Below are 14,018 nucleotides of genomic sequence, written 5' to 3' on the forward strand. Positions count from 1 at the left end.
ACGTGTGGGTGTCAACCGCACACCTTCTCGATAAGAATTGCACCTGCTTGTTAGGGTACCAACGGTGCATCAGCTCTTTTTTTATCTTTTTTCTCTGTCTTCCCCCCTCCCCGGCTGAACCCCTGCCGTAATTGTTTTGGCCTCAAAACTAACATAGTCCTGCGTTGTTTTGGGGGCTTGATGAAAAATCAAGTGCTGCTTTCTGTAGGCTGGCCCGCCCAGCAAATGGGCTGCTGGTCCACCACGGACTAGGAGGCTAAAAATACAAGTTGTATGGTGCACAGGCAAGTAAAAAACGCCATCGAGAGCCATCCACGGAGAAAAATAATCGCATCTGATGTGCTTCTTCAGTCGCGCCGCCGGCCCCCTCTTTAATCCAGTTCACTCCATTCCCCAACCGGCAGCATGGGACGGAAGTTTATTTACCCCTCGTGCTGCCAGGGGATTGAAGAAGCGTGGCATCGAATCCAACACCGCTGATGGCTGCTTGTCCAAGTGATTTTCAGATAGGAAACTGCATGTTTCAGTGGCAGAGCATTTAAATCAACAATCACTTTTCAAACATGGATAACAGAATGTTGGAAATTTTATTCATGGTAAAAAATGGAACTAACAACAAGTTAACATCATGTTGATCAACATTCCGTATAGCACATCTTCATATGATGCAAAGTCAAAAAGATATGCTATTTTCAAAATGGCTAGACGATGTTGAGTGTGCGAAAAACTAGGTAAACTATGGACAAATGTTTGGCAAGTGTTAGATATTTTCAACTGCACTAGTTGGAATCGAACCCGTACACTGCAGCTTTTGGGTGAGAGGGCTACAACCACCGGGTTAGTGCGGTATGTTCGAAAGAATGAAGGCGTCTTCCCCGGCTGCGGTTCTTTCCGGTCCGTGTGCACTCGCTGTCGCGCCGCCGTATGCCATTGTCAACCTCAACAAACGAGAGGAATCAGGAGAGGACTGTATGTCGAGAGACTGGTAGTGGGGACCCACCAGCTCAAAGCCGTACGCAAGCAAGTGCCTCATCAGAAAAAAAGCTTCCTCCTAATTGTATACTTACGTTGGGGCCCACGGGTTTGTCAACATATAGTTAATAAACGAAATAAATTTCCACCGATGTCATCAGGGAGCTTTATTTCCAGGTGTATCGGGGATCTTTTTTTTGTTGTTGCGGGAAAGGGGTATCGGGGATATAGCTGGTATCATTCTTTTCCAGAGGGTGAACAAGTATCGGCTAGGCCTAGGTTTTGTTTTTTAACATGCATAGCCCACGACATACCGAGACAGTGGTTTCAACTTATTTGTTGAGGTCCATCATGTATGTAACGGCCTATGGGCCTCCCAGCGTAGGTTTTACTTTTTCTTAATGATCGGCAACCCAATGTATTTTTTAAATAAAATGCAGATCTCTGTTCTATTTATCTATATATAAGAATAATAATGTTGTGTCCAATTTATGTTTTCCCTTCTAACCACATTATATATTTTTATATTATTACTATTATCATATATTTAATAGAGACTTATATATATATTATAAAAACATCCCTGGTCTTATTAACTTATAAAAGTAAATGTTTAACAGAAATTGGCAAGGAAAATCCTGGTTGTTTTTGACTCACAGGCAATGGAAATCCTTGTGATTGCGTACAAAAGGTTGCGAAGATTTTAAGGACCAATGTAATAATAATGCGCTCATTTTTCTTTTGAGCAATAACTCGCTAATTTGTTAATGTTATATATAAAAAATGTGTTGCTCCGGTTTATTTTTTGATATTAATTGCTCCTTCTAACCTAACACTATATATAGAACAAGCCCAACTAATTTGTGAATTTCAAGAAAGTGCAAATGGGCAGGGATTCCTTAGAAAATATTAAATTTGCCGCATTGAAACGAAATTATTTGTTCACCCAGCCCAGCAAATGGACTGTAAATTCTAGAAAACATGGGTTAAATATATGCCACTTTTTTGCAGGCCGACATGTGGACCAATAGGTCCAAGACTACGCAAGGCGTTGTCATCTTAGTCAACAAATGATTCTGACATCCACAGCCATTGGATTTATATCCAATGGTCGGCATTGTGACGCCCGAATAATTAAGCTATAGTAATGATGCCACATCATCATGATTACTGTTGTTAATCCCGTGATGGTTCAATTCCATTCGAATTCAAAATTCAAAATGTAGCAAACAATAAAAGTTTTCAAACATTAAAATAAAAATGTTCGGTTTGTGCCAAATATTGCACATGTAATTATAGTGAAGAAAACACATGTGTAGAAAATGCTAAAATGCTCTAAAATGAATAAAATGGAAAAAGGAAAATAAAAAAAGAAAAGGAAATTACGGAACAGAAAACAAAAAAATAAAAATAGGAAAGGCCCCTTGGCCAACTGGGCCAGACGGTCCAGCTGGCCGACCCACCTGGAGTGGGCGGCCAGCCCACCAACTGGGCGACCCACCCCCATACCCCCATAACCACACACTCCCCCTGTAACTCTAGCACACCCCCCCACTCGTTCCCCTCCCACGTCTTCCTCGCACCCTCCCAATCTGGATCGGGGGCAGGCAGCCCCATCACGCCGCTTCTACATCACCGGCACCGTGGACCATCCCACCATCGTCATCGCCTCCTCCCCCTCCCCCTCGTCGGACCACCCCGAGCCTAGAGCCGCTCGACCCCAAAGCCGGTACCTACCCCGAACAGCACCACCCTCCGTCGTCTCGCCCGCCCGACACCGTCCGTCGCTGCTCGGAGCCACTACGCCGGCCCGCCTCCTCGCCTCCTCGTCCCTCTCCTTGACGGAACATCGTCCCCGTCACCCTCCTAAACCCCCGCTGCCTAACCCCAACGGCCACCGTGAGCTTCCTTCCTTCCCCTCTCTATTGCCGGCGCCAGCCACCCCGCTCATCGCACTGTTGCCGTACTCCAGCACCACCGCTCGGGCGCCACCCTACTGCTGCTCCCCGCGCGCTCACCACGCCACGTTCGTCTACTGCTCCGCTCGGCCCCGCTTGCCGAGCCGCCCGCCGCGCCACCCCTGCTCCCGTGCACACGCGCCTGCGCGAGCCCGCCGCCCCTGCTACGACTGGCCCTGCATGCGCGCGCTCTCCCGCGCATGCACGCCTGCCCATGCATGACCATGCCATCACCGCTCGCGCCCCATTCCCCCCCCCCCCCCCCCGCTAGTCTGCTCCGTCTGCAGTCACCGCGCGCCACGCCTATCACGGCGCGTGCCTCGGCTCTCTCTATCGCTATGGCTCGTCGTCACTCCGCCCTCCCCTGCCATGTGCCCCGCCTCCACGTCTAGACCTGTGGACCTTCGTCACGCTTGCCGCTAACTCTGGCGCCCCACCGCGCCCCGGCGGCCTTCGTCACGCGCCGTGGTTCGCCCCATCAGGCGCCGAGCGCTCATTTGCATGTGCTCGTTAACCAGCACCCACTAAGGCCTTGGGCCACAAACATAGGGGGGCATAACATTTTCTAAAAAAAAGAAAAAATATATTAAAACATTAATTAATTAATTAACTTAGTGTAATTAACCTGCTAATTAAACTAACTAATTAGGTTAATTAGTTAGGTGAGTCAATGACAGGGGGGCCATCCCCTGTTGACCTGTCAAAGGTTGACTGGTCAACTCAGACCCCCTGGCCCACCTGTCAGCCACCGGTACACATCTGTATACCCTGTGTTGGGTGCCCCTAGCAATTTAGTATTTATTTTTGAGTTAATAATAATTTCAGAAAATTGCTAAAAACTTTGAAAATTAATATAAATTAAACAGTAGCTCGGAAAAAATAACTTTGTGCATGAAAGTGGCTCAGAACGACGAGACGAATCCGAATACGCAGCCTGTTCGTCAGCTACACATCCCTAGCATAGAGAACCTGCAACATTTCACCTCCGATTCATCTATCCAAAAATGCGAAACACTGGGGATACTTTCCCGGATGTTTCCCCCCTGCGTCGGTACCACCTACTGCTGCGTTAGGGCACACCTAGCACCGCTCATTGTCATGTCTTGCATCGTCATGCTTATGTTTGCACTATATTTATTGTTTCTTCCCCCTCTTCTCACGATAGACTACGAGATCGATGCCGCTCCTACCCAGTACGACTACGTAGTTGACAACCCCTCCTTGACAGAGCAACCAGGCTAGCCCCCCCCCCTTGATCACCAGATATCGCCTATTCTTCCCTCTACTACTTGCATTATAGTAGTGTAGCATGTTACTATTTAGTTAATCCTATTCTGTTGCATATCCTGTCATTGTTGCTACAGTTGTTGATACCTTACCTGTAATCCTAAATTCTTAGTATAGGATGCTAGTTTATCATCTGTGGCCCTACATTCTTGTCTGTCTGCCTTGCTATACTATCGGGCCATGATCACTCAGGAGGTGATCACAGGTATATACTTACATACATACGTACTACACAGATGGTGACTAAAGTCGGGTCAGCTCGTAGAGTACCCGCAAGTGATTCCGATGTGGGGGCTGGAAGGACAGGTGGCTCCATCCCGGTAGAGGTGGGCATGGGTTCCCGACGGCCCCCGACTGTTACTTTGTGGCGGAGCGACAGGGAAGGTTGAGACCACCTAGGTGAGAGGTGGGCCTGGCCCTGGTCGGTGTCTGCGGTTACTTCATAATAACACGCTTAACGAGATCTTGGTATTTGATCTGAGTCTGGCCACTTGCCTATACGCACTAACCAACTCTGTGGGACCAGTTATGGGCACTCGACGTCGTGGTACTAGCTGAAGCCTTCTTGACATCAACAACTGAGCGGCGCGCGCCGGGTTGGACCGCGTACCGCAACTTCCTTTGTAATGGAGGTTGCTATGTCTGCTCACCGGCCGCATACGCAACATGCAGGTGTGCAATGGGCGACGAGCCCAGACCACTACGCACATAGGATATAGACTGGCGTGTTGACCGCTCTATTGTGCCTAGGTAGGGCTGCGATGTGTTGATCTTCCAAGGCCGGGCATGACCTAGGAAAGTGTGTCCAGCCAGAGGGATCGAGCGTGTTGGGTTATGTGGTGCACCCCTGTAGGGAAGTTTATCTATTCGAATAGCCATGTCCGTCGGTAAAAGGACGAACCGGAGTTGTACCTTGACCTTATGACAACTAGAACCGGATACTTAATAAAACACACCCAGACAAGTTCTAGAGACAACCTGGTGATCGCTTTTCTACAGGGCGACGAGGGGAGGATCGCCGGGTAGGATTATGCTATGCGATGCTACTTGGAGGACTTCAATCTACTCTCTTCTACATGCTGCAAGATGGAGGCGGCGAGAAGTGTAGTCTTCGATAGGGCTAGCTATCCCCCTCCTATTCTAGCATTCTGCAGTTCAGTCCACCGATATTGCCTCTTTACACATATACCCATGCATATGTAGTGTAGATCCTTGCTTGCGAGTACTTTGGATGAGTACTCACGGTTGCTTTGCTCCCTCTTTTCCCCCTATTTCGTCTTCTTCTCGGATGCCACAACCAGACGTTGGAGCCCAGGAGCCAGACGCCACCGTCGACGATGACTCCTACTACACTGGAGGTGATATTAGGATCCTTTACTCCTCGTCTATACTCTCGGACTCTGATCTCTGTTCTATTCGGGGTAAATGATTTTGCTAACTCTAACTCTAGGTTCTCGTAACCATTTCCCCCGGAGATCCCTCATTCCGGAAGACCACCTGCTTCGTCAGAAGATTCTGAGGATATCCCTCGATATTTTCCCGAGACCCTTGTGCTCATCACCTTTGCAATTCACTGCCACCGATATATCCCTATGGATATCTGCATGCACTTGTCATTCTCATGATCATTTCTCGTCGCTCTTGTTGTTACAAGATGCTTCAAACTATTCTCCGTTATCCCGAGAATCCTTTGAGTTTACTTTCTTGCAGTTTTATTTCGCATGAAAACCCTTACAGTTTTTTTCATTTATCGAGGATCCGTTCTTCTCAATCGTTCATGTGTCTCACATAATTCTTTGGAATACTTTTCGATCTTTCGAAAATCCTCTGCAGCCTATTATTCTTGAAATTCTTGCTTTCTTGCATTATGGTTAATTCCATATGACTAGTAGTCCTTGATAACATCCCTTGTCTTAGTCATTTTGAGCCTATTGATTCAATATGTGCGTATGCACGCAGTCATCAGGTTACCCTTTTTAAAATTATCTTTCCGACACAGACGTCATTCCGGATATGAGTTGGTTCTCGGCAATTCAAACCTTTATTGGTTGTCCAACTAAGTGTTTTCAACTTATCCATCCTTGATCAGAGCGTCTGCTTCTGACCCTTCATTTTGGAAACCATAACTTCTTTCTATTTAAGCATCAGACTAATTAGGTGATTCTTGAATCTGATGCCTTTGCATTCTTCCTTCCTCTGAGTGAGTACCGATACTCACATCAGCTCCGTTGTGAATCGCCCGATCCATTGTTGGATAGTTATCCGACAGTGTCCTTCATATTCAATCACCTTGTGAGTTCTTCCCCTGATACATAGTGACTTTGGTAAATTATATCATCTGCTTGGCCAACCATGCTCTGCTTTCGAGCTTGTGTATTTACTTTTGAAACTTGTGGTATATGTTACTAAGATGTCCGATGGGTTGAACCTATGTCTTCCCCTAATCCGTGGGAACCCAAAAGTTTTCACAAGTCATACTCTTCCAGTGTTCTACCAGATATAATTCCAACACTACAGTTTTATCAAAGCGAGTGGTGAATGAAATGATATGCATTAAAGAAGTGGGAGTCGACCCTGAACTTTGTGTTCATGCCCATGAAAATAATGTAGACCGTCTCAGAAGCTTCTTGCAAAATGATTATCCAGTTGTATGATTCTTTCGGTATTCTTGAAATTGATTCCTTACAGTTATGGTTCCGACCATGCTGTCCAGATCTAATATATCTGATGGGAATTCATTCCAGTGCCTCGTCTATTTTTGGCAAGGTTGAAGTATCTACTGTCATAGGTCAATGACCCGGTTCTACTTCTATCATGTTCTACCTTCGAGTATTACCCCTTGGTATCTCGAAGATGTCTTGCCATTGCACCACATCTTACTAAGTTTGTTGAAGTAATGTCTTTCCTTATCGTAATCACTCTACGGGTTTTGGGTTGTTGTCAACCGAGGACACCGACTAGTGAAATTATTCCACACTACAAATCAAATACCCCTTGTATTTTTACTAAGAAATTCTGAACCCAATCTGGTCATTCCTAGACTATCGGCTGCATCCTGGTCTACCTCGTCCTTCTCTGGTGCACGAATTCTTCAGTGTGTGAGCACGACTTACGTCGAGCTTTCAACATCCTGGTGCTTGTATTGAAAGGCAACTTTCGTTCCGAGCTTGCATCTTATATATTGATCCTATAACTTGCCACTTTGTCATTTCCTTGCTTGTTGTCGTTGTTGTTTGATTGTATCTTCTTGAAACCTCCCGGCAAATGTGTTGGATCACCTTCAACACTTTGACTTCCTTCGAGATGCCAACTGTGTTCATGATGAGAAATACCCTCCTTGCCCTTGATGATTTTTATTATCATCGACAACACCCTTGACTTCCTTTCATCGCGAACTTGTCCACACTATGAATACAACTTGTTCTCTAGCTAGTGTTGTGTTCTGCCTTGAAGTATTGCCGTCTTTTCTGTCAAGAATGTTGTGAGGATTGCTCCACCTCTTAGAAATTCTTGGTATGATGATACTTCTCACCATCACCATTCTTCCTTGGTCACTGTATTGTTTTTAACCAGGATACCAATATGCTAACGATGTTGTTTGAGTTCTGTACTTCTAGCAACCTTATTGCTTTGAAGTTAACGATCGGCAGTTCGTTCTTAGACTCTTGGTTATTGAATCGTCACTCTAACATTGATCTTGCTGCCTAAGGTCATATTTCGGGCACACCTTTCAACTAATGATTGATGGTGTATGTTTTCCTAGAGCATATAACATTAGATCATTTGAATTGAAAAGTGTCATCTGCTTGTTCACATTATTGTGGAAATCATTCGTTTGGAATTCTCGATGAATTGTCACTCAGCCCATCAACCACCTTCTCATCCCCTCCTTGGTCTAATGATGAGCTATTGTTTCAGGAACCCGCTCCCATAGTTCATTTCCCGAGAATCTTGCCATGTCATTTTGTCGATTTGTTTTGCACCTTTTCTTCTCGGACATCCTGAGTCTGAGGTATCATGACACCAATAGGATCTGAATCTCGGTCAGATATGATGGTTGGGACAACTTTCCAGGAGTTATGATGTTGGTCCTTTGATAACCCGGTAATATGATGTCATGCCTAGCACCCCCTGGCTGGAGGACCTATCATTATAATTTCTTTTGCAAGGATAACCATTCTTCCTGGAGGAAATTGTAAGACTTATTTTATAAGTTGCTCCTAATGGATCATTTGTGTATCCAAAGTTTGGCCCTTGATTGAAACACCATATCATTGGTACCTCGAAGCATGACTATGATACCCTGCTCTTCAACAAGAACATTGGAGGCGCGATGCTAAATGCTTCTTGATCAGTTATCCAAACACCGTTGTATGGGTAACATCTTGATTAATCCTTGCCTCTTATCTGAATGGTTGGGTACTTGCTCTCCTACCCTGTATGCCATGTTTTGCTTGTACATGGGAAGGATATGCTCCTAATAATTGTGTGTAATCACAATTATCCTTACCATTGTTCTGTTTAATATGATAATCACATTATCCTTTCCATTCTTTTGTTTAATCTTTCCTGAATCTGACTTAACTAAGCAGAGATAATTCCCTGCTTAGGTAGGCACCTTGTTGTACCATTCTGTCTGTAAGATCCTGTTACTATTGTTGATGACATTTCGGTGACCACCGATAGGTGATAACTTTGCCAATTGGTTCACCTTGTTCAACAAGTAAGAAAATTGCTCTCTTCATTCCCCATCCTTGGTATCGACATTGTTGCCGGCATAACTGACAAGCTATTCACTGACATGCCTCCCTGTCGCGGCTGTGCAAGATGTCACCACCCTTCCTACTTTCAACCCACATGGTGGGCCCATAACCCACAGGTCCACTGGATCGAAACCTGACTCTTCTTTACAACCCCGATTCTAATGTATCCTTTGCACCTGGCTTCGTATGTGATTCACGAGCTAAATTCTATACCATTATTCATCCTGGAATCAAACACCAAGTTGTCCTTGTTATTCAAACCCCCATTCCAGCTTCTGTCTAGTCATCGAATGATTGCCTACCCGTTTCGAACTTTGGTACCATCATATATTGCACTCAACGAATTCACTGAAATACAACTCGTGGGGTACCTCATATATTTCTCATTGAGTTCACCGTCAGATGCCCAGCTTTGTGGAGATGCGTTCTTCCGGAGTTTTTCCCCTTGGTCGCGTTCGTAGGACGATGGAGATCCCGAAGAAAGGATGACGACTTGATCATGGTGGCTTGAAGTAGAGAAATGAAGACATCAACGAAATGGATCACCCTCTTCGAAAGGGCAGCCAAGACCGAGAAGACTCGTTAGGTTTTTCGCTACTAGCACCTTCCCCCCCCCCCCCCTTAGTGCCCCTCTTAAATCTCTGGACGAGATTTTGTAGTGGAGGAGAATTGTGACGCCCGGATAATTAAGCTATAGTAATCCTCTGCTAATGATGCCATGTCATCATGATTAATGTTCTTAATCCTGCGATGGTTCAATTCCAATCGAATTCAAAATTTAAAATGTAGCAAACAATAAAAGTTTTCAAACATTAAAACAAAAATGTTCGGTTTGTGCCAAATATTGCACATATAATTATAGCAAAGAAAACAATGTATAGAAAATGCTAAAATGCTCTAAAATAAATAAAACAGAAAAAGGAAAATAAATAAAAGAAAAGGAAATTACAAAACAGAAAACAAAAAAATAAAAAGAGGAAAGGCCCCTTGGCCAACTGGGCCAGACGACCTAGCTGGCCGACCCACCTGGACCTAGCGGCCAGCCCACCAACCGGGCGGCCCACCCCCACTCCCCCCGTAACCCTAGCACACACTCCCCACTGCCCCCCCCCCCCCACGTCTGCCTCGCCCCCCCTCCCGCCCGATCTGGATCGGGCGCAGGTAGCCCCGTCGTGCCGCTTCTACCTCGCCGGCACCGTGGACCACCCCACTATCGTCATCGCCTCCTTGTCCTCCCCCTCACCAGACCACCCCGAGCCCGGAGCCACTCGACCCCGAAGCCGGTACCTACCCCGAACGGCGCCACCCTCCGCCGTCTCGCCCGCCCGACGCCGTCCGTCGCTGCTCGGAGCCACCACGCTGGCCTGCCTCCTCGCCTCCTTGTCCCTCTCCTTGCCGGAACGTCATCCTTGTCACCCTCCTCGACCCCCGCTGCCTAACCCCTATGGCCACCGTGAGCTTCCTTCCTTCCCCTCTCTATTGCCGGCACCGGCCACCCCGCTCGTCGCACTGTTGCCGTGCTCCAGCACCACCGCTCACGCGCCACCCTGCTGCTGCTCCCCGCGCGCTCACCACGCCCCGTCCGGCCGCTGCTTCGCTCGGCCCCGCTTACCGAGCCGCCCGCCATGCCACCCTGCTCTCGTGCACACACGCCTGTGCGAGCCCGCCGCCCCTGCTACGACTGGCCTTGCCCATGCACGCTCCCCCGCGCACGCGCACCTGCCCATGTGTGACCACGCTGTCGCTGCTCACGCTCCATTCCCCTCCCCCCCACTGGTCTGCTCCGTCTGCAGTCACTGCGCGTCGCGCCCGTCACGGCGCGTTCATCGGCTCTCTCTGCCGCTGTGGCTCATCGTCGCTCCACCCTCCCCTGCCCTGGGCCCCGCCTCTGCGTCTAGCCCTACAGGCCTTCACCGCGCCTACCGCTAACTTTGGCACCCCATTGCGCCCCGGCGGCCTTCGCCTTGTGCCCCTATTCACCCAGTTGGGCGCCGAGCGCCCATTTGGATGTGCCCATTAACCAGCGCCCACTAAGGCCTTGGGCCACAGACATGGGGGGCGCCCACATAACATTTTCTAAAAAAAGAAAAGAAAAGAATATATTAAAAATATTAATTAATCAATTAATTAATTAACTTAGCCTAATTAACCTGCTAATTAAACTAACTAATTAGGTTAATTAGTTAGGTGAGTCAATGGCAGGGGGGCCCACCCCTGTTGACCAGTCAAATGTTGACTGGTCAACGGGACCCCTTGGCCCACCTGTCAGCCACCGGTACACATCCGTGTACCCTCTACTGGGTGCCCCTAGCAATTTAGTCTTTATTTTCGAATTAATAATAATTTCGGAAAATTGCTAAAAACTTTTAAAATTAATATAAATTAAACCGTAGATCGGATAAAAAAACTTTGTACACGAAAGTTGCTCAGAACGATGAGACGAATCCGAATTCGCTGCCCGTTCGTCAGCCATGTGTAGCCCCGGGCATTCGGTCTTTTCGGTTTGTTCGGTTCGGTCTTTTCGTCTTCCAATAATTTGGTCTTCCAGAATTGAAGACCAAAATAATTTCCGTCTTTTCGGTTCTTCACTATTCGGTCTTCGGTCTTTATTATTCGGTCTTCGGTCCCAACCAAATAGACCAAATTAATTTGGTAGAACTCATATTCATGTTACTTCCAGTACCAATACATGTTTATATTTGAGAGCAGAAAGTACCAATACATGTTTATATGCACCAGCAAATAACAAAGTACCAGTACATGTTTACATTTGAGAGAAAGTAACAAGATTCATATGACGTGAAGTAAGAAGATTCATGATTCAGCTTCAATTTGTTTGTCATCTTGAGCAGCTTCTAGATTGGCACCTTCGACAACTGTTGGTTCGGCAACTTCTTGTCAATAATACTACGTAAGACGGATTCGTCTCCTACTTCTGCAGCTACTGCTTCTGCATCTGCCTCTACACTCATAAATGCATCTTTATTCTCATTCAGTTCCTCATCATGTTCAAAAAACATCTAAAAAAGAGGACGTTAGTCTGTCAAACAACATTGACCTGATCAAATCACAACATAAATATACACCATTTATATATCTAGTTTCAAGAAACAAGCACAAATGCATTACTATGTATGCAATACTGAAGTATTGAAGCTGCTAACATTTGACACAAAACAAGCAAAAATACAGTGTTCTATTTGTTGTCCCCAAGTGCTAACATTTTACACAAAAAACAAGGGCATGTATTGCCTACAAAACACATTCTGCGGGAGTGCTTATTTTCGTGGGAATCAGAGGTTTACAGAGAGGTGAGGTAGCTCACCTTCAGCTGCGATGTGGAGAACCAAAACTGGGCAGGTCATCGGGAGGTGGAGCACCGGCGGCGGACGAACCGTGTGGAAGAGGACGGGTAGTGGTGAGTGGTGACAAACTGTAGTGGTTGAACTGGTCCTCGGGAGGTGGAGCACCGGCGGCGGACAGCCGCATTGTAGGCGGTGGAGCGACCGATGGGATGTTTGGGTTGGTGGCGGCACAGGGCGACAGTCTTCATGGTCAGCAGCTTAGGGCCACTGCTCGCGGTGCCCGTCTTCACCTGCCAGGGCCGTCGCTCGGGCGCCGGTCTTCACCGGCCAGGGCCACCGCTCGAGCGTCGGTCCTTGTTCTGGGGCATGCGACGTGCATCGAGGCAAGCAGTAGGCAGCGGCTAGGGTTAGTAGTGGGAGAACGAGAGATTGGCTGTTGGTGGTTTCTGTGAATCGGTATGTGGGGATGCGAGGTTGTGTACTCTACTCTGTAGTTGGGTCTACTGCGTGACCATTGGGCTAGCCGGACGGGCCTTGGGATGGGCTTTTATTAATCGGTCTATTTGGTCTATTCGGTCCTAAACATAGCATGACCGATCAGACCGAAACTAGTTTGGTCCTCTATTTGCATGGACCGTTTTCTATTCGGTCTTTTCTAATTCGGTCTTTTCGGGTTCGGTCTCGGTCTTTTCGATTTCGGTCTTCGGTCTTCGGTTTTTATGCCCGGGGTGAGCTACGCGTACCTAGCATAGCGAACCTGCAACATTTCACCTCCGGTTCATCTGTCCGACAACGCGAAACACCGGGGATACTTTCCCGGATGTTTCCCCCTTGCGCCGGTACCACCTATTGCCGTGTTAGGGCACACCTAGCACTGCTCATTGTCATGTCTTGCATCGTCATGCTTATGTTTGCACTGTATTTTTTTCTTCCCCCTCTTCTCTCCGGTAGACTACGAGACCGACACAGCTGCTACCAAGTACGACTACGGAGTTGAAGACCCCTCCTTCTTGCCAGAGCAACTAGGCAAGCGCCCTCCCCCTTTATCTCCAGATATCACCTATTCTTCCCTCTATTGCTTGCATTAGAGTAGTGTAGGATGTTACTGTTAGGTTAATCCTATTCTATTGCATACCCTGTCACTGTTACTACAGTTGTTGATACCTTACCTACAATCCTAAATGCTTAGTATAGGATGCTAGTTTACCATCTGCGGCCCTACATTCTTGTTCGTCTACCTTGCTATACTATCAGGCCGTGATCACTCGGGAGGTGATCATGGGTATATACTTACATACATACGTACTATACAAATGGTGACTATAGTCGGGTCAGCTCGTAGAGTACCCGCAAGTGATTCCAATGTGGGGGCTGGAAGGACAGGTGGCTCCATCCCGGTAGAGGAGGGCCTGGGTTCCCGACGGCCCCCGACTGTTACTTTGTGGCGGAGCGACAGGACAGGTTGAGACCACCTAGGCGAGAGGTGGGCCTGGCCCTGGTCGGCGTTCGCGGTTACTTCATAAGAACACGCTTAACGAGATCTTGGTATTTGATCTGAGTCTGGCCACTGTCCTATATGCACTAACCTACTATGCGGGAACAGTTATGGGCACTCGACGTCGTGGTATCAGCCGAAGCCTTCTTGACGTGAGTGGCTGAGCAGTGCGCGCCGGGTTGGACCGTGTAACACAACTTCCTTTGTAATGGAGGTTGCTAGGTCTGCTCACCGGCCG

This window comes from Triticum aestivum, chromosome 2B (genome assembly GCF_018294505.1).
Source record: "Triticum aestivum cultivar Chinese Spring chromosome 2B, IWGSC CS RefSeq v2.1, whole genome shotgun sequence".
Taxonomy (NCBI): domain Eukaryota; kingdom Viridiplantae; phylum Streptophyta; class Magnoliopsida; order Poales; family Poaceae; genus Triticum; species Triticum aestivum.